Genomic DNA, 6,322 nt, shown 5'->3' on the forward strand with positions numbered 1-6,322 from the left:
TCTAGTTATTTCGTATAAGATCATACAAAATGTGTCCTTTCGTGCATGCCTTGTTTCACTCAACATAATGTTTTCACAGTTAATCCATATTTGTAGCATATGTAAGCACTTCATTCCTTTTTTTTTTAACATGGGCAGGCACCGGTAATCGAACCCGGGTCCTCTGGCACCACAGGCAAACATTCCTGCCTGCTGAGCCACTGTGGCCCGCCCCGCTTCATTCCTTTTAAAGACTGAATAATATTCCATTGTGTGTAAATATACCACATTTTGGTTATCCATTCATCTATGATGCATACTTTGGATGCTTCCATGTTTTCGTTATTGTCAATAACCTGCTGTGAACATTGATGTACAAATATCTGTTCAAATCTCTACTTTCAATTGTTTCGGGCATATACCTAATAATGGGATTACTGGGTTATATGGTAATTCTATACTTCAATTTCTGAAAAACCACCAAATTGTTTTATGTAGTGGCTGCATCATTTCATATTTCTACTAATAATGCATGAGGGTTTCGATTTTTCTGCATCTTTGCCAACGCTTTTTTTTTCCTACTTTAAAAATAATAGTGTTTTGTCCAAACACAGGGAGCCCAGAATAAGAATGAGGGCCATTAATTCTGTATAGCTTAGGGTAGTCTGGATACATCCCAGAGTATATATTAAGCAGATAATCAAAAAATATTGGCAAAGTCCCTTGAGGGATGGGAGAAAATATATGGAACTATTAAACTTTACCACTGGGGAACCGCTGATATTGTGTCAAACATTAGGGACACCCAAATCAATAGGCCAAGCCCTTGATCTTGAGGCTTGCTCTTGTGAAGTTTATGTATGAAGCGGAGAAGCTTAGCCTACCTATAGGTATGGCTAAGGGTTACTTCCAGAGGACCTCTTTGGTTGTTCAGATGTGGCCTCTCTCTCTAAGCTGAACTCTGCAAGTGAAACCATTGCCCTACTGTGGGATCCCAAAGCCATCCTAACCAAAAGGGGGATCCTGCTGATTTCTCACTATGCTTTTATTTTACACGGAAACACCAATAACTGTATTAAGGACAAATACACTAAAAAACAATGAAATGAATAAACCACGTCTGCACATGACATGAATTTCATAAGCAATATTGAGGGACAGACACCAAATACCCCTAGAGAATGGGAGAAAGATCAAAGGTGATGGTGGAACTATACACAGAAGATCATGTTTAACAAATGCGTCTGAGTGCTGAAACATTATACTGGTATTTCTTTTAGCTTCTAGTACCTTAGAGCAGCTAGAAATAAAAACCTAAAATTGTGGAGTTGTCACCCATAGTGATTCAGCAGTCATACTCATTTATTAAATTCTATCTTCTCTCTTATATTCCTTCTTCTCTTTAAATTAAAAAATACCTAAAAGCAATAGATTTCAAAGTACATTATGTTTCCCTCATTCATTTTAGGTGATGCCTGGGGCAACTAAGAATTTCACTGCAAGACAAGTTATAAATGCTATTTGATAAGAGGTGAGAATAAGGAAAAAAGCTAAGTTATCTGCTTTCATTTGGCTTACAGGAAGAAAAAATGCTGTGCTATATACTAAAATATCAGACCAATGCGCAACATACAGCAAAACTTTAAGGCATATGGTCAAATTCAATATTCAAATATGAAACTTCAAACACACGAAAGCCATCTTCTGAAGGATGAATTGCGCTTTTTTAATAGCTACCTTAGTGCAACTTTATACAATTCTTTCCTTCAATAATGTCTGACACTGATCTTGATACTTGTTAAGAAATCTGATTTTAAGATAACACCTCAAGCGAGAGGGAGATGGAATGCCTGACATCAAGGTGACAGTGCCAAACCTTGGCCGGAGTCTGGCATGTAACCAGCTGGAGTGGCGGCAGTAGTGGCAGCACAATTGTGGCACCAGGAGTGGCTCCAGAGGTACTAGATTTTGACAACAATTTTGCACCATGAGTGAGTATAAGCTAGTCCTTCTTGGCTTAGGAGGTGTTGGAAAGTCTGCTCTGACCATACAGTTTGTTCAAGGAATTTTTGTTGAAAAATATGATCCTACAATTAGAAAATTCTTATAGAAAGCGAGTTGAAGTAGATGCACAACTGCATGTACTCAAAATCTTGGATACTGCGGGAATGTAACAATGAGGGATTTGTACATGAAAAATGGACAAGCCTTTGCATTAGTTCATTCCATCACAGCACAGTCCACATTAGAACAGAATCTTGGAGTCAAAGACACTGATGATGTTCCAGTGATTCTGGTTGGTAATAGTTGTGGCTTGGAGCATGAAAGAGTTGTAGGAAAGGAGCAAGGTCAAAATCTAGCAAGACAGTGGAACAACTGTGCATTCTTAGAATCTTCTGCAAAATCAAAAATAAGTGTTGATCTTTTATGACCTAGTATGGCAAATTAACAGAAAAACCCCGGTGCCTGGGAAGGCATGAGAAAAGACATCACGCCAGCTGCTTTAATATACTGAATGGGTTGTAGCTCTGAGCCAGGTTTGAAAAATTGTTGCCTGATTCAATGGTGCCGGCATTCCAACTTTGTAAAACCGACCACTGTCTTAAATGGGCTTTCCTGTAGTGGGACCCCTAAGAGGTAGACGAAAGCTACTTCATCAGTTTGCACATTCGAATCACCTTTCAGGATCACAAGAAGATTTTTACTTATATAATAATCCTAGAGTACAAATGGTAAAGCCAAAGGCTACATCCAGTATTACTGCTTAAGAGACATTCTTCATCCACCAATGTTGTACATGTATGAAAATGCTGTACTGTATACTTAACACACCTCATAAACTTTATATGGGAGAGTACAACAATGTAAGTCCTAAAAGCACAACTATTTTAGCTTAATAAAAGAAAGTCTAAAGAGCTCCTATATAGACTATTCTAGATAACTTTGCTTCTTTGATACTTGTAGCTTATTGTATTTTTTTAAAGAAATTCAAGGTCATTATCATTATATTTACAACATAAGTGCTTTTAACTAACACGCTATATAGTTTTTTTAATTTTTGAAAAGCCTGTGTAAACAGTGATCTTGTCTTTAAAATATGATCATCCTTTCAGTAAAATGTCTTAGATTAAAGACATTGCCTTTAATATCTGTTGAGAAGGAAATGTCCAGACTTTTCAAATCTCTTATTATATGTTTCCTTTTACAAGGTTTTTAGGTGTATATACAGTGGGGGTCTACAACAAGAAGTGTACATTTTCAAGCACTTTTTTAATGATTTAACAATTTTTTATAAATCACTTTCAGGCTTCTGCAGCTATAGATTCTCACTGTGATTCCCTTGCTTGCTTATGCATAAATGTATTTGCAATATCAAATATGCAGGTTTAGTATTTTTGCCTGTTAGTGATTGCCTCACATGTGTAATGTTTTGGTTAGATGTTAAATGTGGACAAGCACTGTGGATGGGGGAAGTAATTTTAATCATGTGTAATTGGTCACAAGGCCTATTTTGCAGTAACTACTGCTGTTTTATTTAACAATGCCTTGTTGCTTTGCATGCATTAAAGTTTGGGTGTAAAGATTGTGTGTGTATCCAACAGGAGCCACAGTATTTAAATTGACCAATTTAATGTTACCGTACTTTGAGGTAACCAAATGTAAACTGAAAGCCTTAATTAAAGTGGTGTAATTTTGTAAAAAAAACAGATGATGAACCTCAACAGTGAGAGATTGAAAAGAGTATTCCAATGCCCATCTGCATAAGTCATCACCAGAGGACTGATCATCACCTCCATCCCTTACTTCCCGGTATCTCCCTGAAGTCTCCCTTTCTGGATTATAGGTCTGCATTTTTAATACTCGGTCTTTCAGCTAATTTTTGTGCTGTGAGTTTGGCTTGCATCTTCTCATAATTCTGTTTCTGCCTTTTTCTGAAATGCCAAAGATTCTTCTATGGAGAGCAGTTGTGTAGGCAAACGGTGAAGTGGCAGGAGCAAAGCGGCTGTGATGTCATCAAGATGTTTCCGATCCTCATGCTGTCTTTCTTCTTAGGAGATAGGAGAACCTCTTCTCTGACAGTGACCAGATGAATCATCATGTTGCAAAGGTTATACATTTGTTTTAAGTTTATGTAGTGGGGGCACTGGATTTTTGACTTGTAGTTCTAGCACTTTCATGTAGTGGGGCTTCTTCTGAGTCCCACTATGGAGGCCTGTCAACTTAGTAGTACTTGTGTTTTCTTCTGAGTCGTGTTCACCTTGGTCTGCAATTGGGATCTTTTGTAACCTATCAATAAACAGGCTGTCAGGGCTGCTGGGAATATCTTCTGCTTGGCCTGAAACACAATTGAGGAAGATGCTCGCTAGCTGTGTGTGCTGGTTTGAAAGGGTATATGCCCCCTAAGAAAAGCCATGTTTTAATATAAATCTCATTTCTTAAAGGTAGAATAATCTCTATTCAATACTGTATATTTGAAACTGTAATGAGATCATCTCCCTGGTTGATGTGATTTAGTTAAGAGTGGTCGTTAAACTGGATTACGGGATGACATGTCTCCACCCATTTGAGTGGGTTTTGATTAGTTTCTGAAGTCCTATAAAAGAGGAAACATTTTGGAGATTCAGAGAGATTCAGAGAGAGCAGAGAATGCTGCAACACTACAAAGCAGAGAGTCCACCAGTCAGCGACCTTTGGAGATGAAGAAGGAAGATGCCTCCCGGGGAGCTTCATGAAATAGGAAGCCAGGAGACAAAGCTAGCAGATGACGCCATGTTCGCCATGTGCCCTTCCAGCTGAGAGAGAAGCCCTGACTGTGTTTGCCATGTGCCTTCTCACTTGAAAGAGAAACCCTGAACTTCACCGGCCTTCTTGAACCAAGGTATCTTTCCCTAGATGCCTTTGATTGGACATTTCTTTAGACATGTTTTAATTGGGACATTTTCTTGGCCTTAGAACTGTAAACTTGCAACTCATTAAATTCTCCCTTTTAAAAGCCATTCTGTTTCTGGTGTATTGCAAACTAGAACGCTGTGGATGGGAAAGTTTGCACTGACTCTGCTGCTGGATGCTGGGCATTTGTTCACTGTGGTCTCTTCATCACTCTGTGAGTAAGATGTGCAATTCCCTGTTTTTGTGAGGTTGATTTAGATGACTTGATTTTATCTACAAAGAAACAGCAAAGAACTAGTGATCAAGCATCTGATCAGAATTCTGGGTCTATCTGTGTCCACATCAACTGCTGCAATCACTTTTGCCTTAGTTTACAATCTAATCTAACAGGATGAAACAGTTCATTTTTTCCTCTAAACTCTTCATGTTTTGCAATAGTCTCAGTTTGGCAACACAGTCTAAGACCTTTTTACTATTGTCAGGAAATTTGCAAATGATTTTTTTGTTGCACAAAAGTGTCTCTTGACCCTTCAACACCTCTCACAGCTCCACAAAACTTACGGCCCCAAGTCCTCGAGAGCTTGAGGCTGGAGGCCTCAGAGCAGCAAGAACATTCTGCGGGGCTGAGGGTGGCAGGCATTCGGCTTCCTCACCAGCCCCCACTGCTAGTGCCAATGGTGACTCAGGGGCATGAGTGGGAGTTGCCATCTTCCCAGAAGAATGATCTCATTACCTTTTATGTATTTGACTTTTAGTTCCTGTAGGAAGTAAAAAGTGAAGTTATGAACCAAAAATACAATAGTACTGGCATTTATATTTACCCATGTCATTACACTTACTGGAGATCTTTATATTTCCGTGCAACTTTGATCTATTATCTACTGTCTTTTCCTTTCAACGCACAGAGCTCTGTTTAGCATCTCTTGTGGAGCTGATCTAGTGGTGACAAATTCTTTCAGCTGTTGTTTATCTGGGAATGTCTTAACTAGCTCTCATTTCTGAAAGACAGTTTTGTCAGATACAGAGTTCTGGTTGCCAATATTTTTGCTTTCAGCACTCCTGCCTTCCTGTCTCCATGGTTTCCTATGAGAAAAATAGTACTTAACCTTGTTGAGGTACCGTTGTTTCTTTCTTGCAGTTTTCAGAATTCTCTATCTTCGGCATTCAGCTGTTTAGTTATGATACGTTGTGGCATGGGTCCATTTGAATTTATCCTGTTTGAAGTTTGTTGAGCATCTTGGATGTATATGTTCATGTCTCTCATTAAGTTCAGGAAGTTGTCAGCCATTACTTCTTTGAATATTTTCTCTGTGCCTTTCCTTTCCTTCTGGGACTCCCACAATGTATGTATTGGTATATTTAATGTTGTCCCATAGGTTTCTCAGGGTCTGTTCACTTTTCCTCATTCTTTCTGTTCCTCAGACTGGATGGTATCAATGGTTTTATTTTCAAG

At 38.7% G+C, this 6,322-nt stretch overlaps 2 pseudogenes; one reads left to right on the top strand and one right to left on the bottom strand.

The window, feature by feature from the left end:
- The first annotated feature begins 1,966 nt into the window (after positions 1-1,966).
- LOC143682744 (ras-related protein Rap-1b pseudogene) lies at positions 1,967-2,486 on the top strand (annotated as a pseudogene).
- A 52-nt stretch (positions 2,487-2,538) lies between these two features.
- LOC143683319 (putative GRINL1B complex locus protein 2) lies at positions 2,539-6,033 on the bottom strand (annotated as a pseudogene).
- Between the last annotated feature and the right edge of the window lie 289 nt (positions 6,034-6,322).

The sequence above is a fragment of the Tamandua tetradactyla genome, chromosome 5 (genome assembly GCF_023851605.1).
Source record: "Tamandua tetradactyla isolate mTamTet1 chromosome 5, mTamTet1.pri, whole genome shotgun sequence".
Classification (NCBI taxonomy): domain Eukaryota; kingdom Metazoa; phylum Chordata; class Mammalia; order Pilosa; family Myrmecophagidae; genus Tamandua; species Tamandua tetradactyla.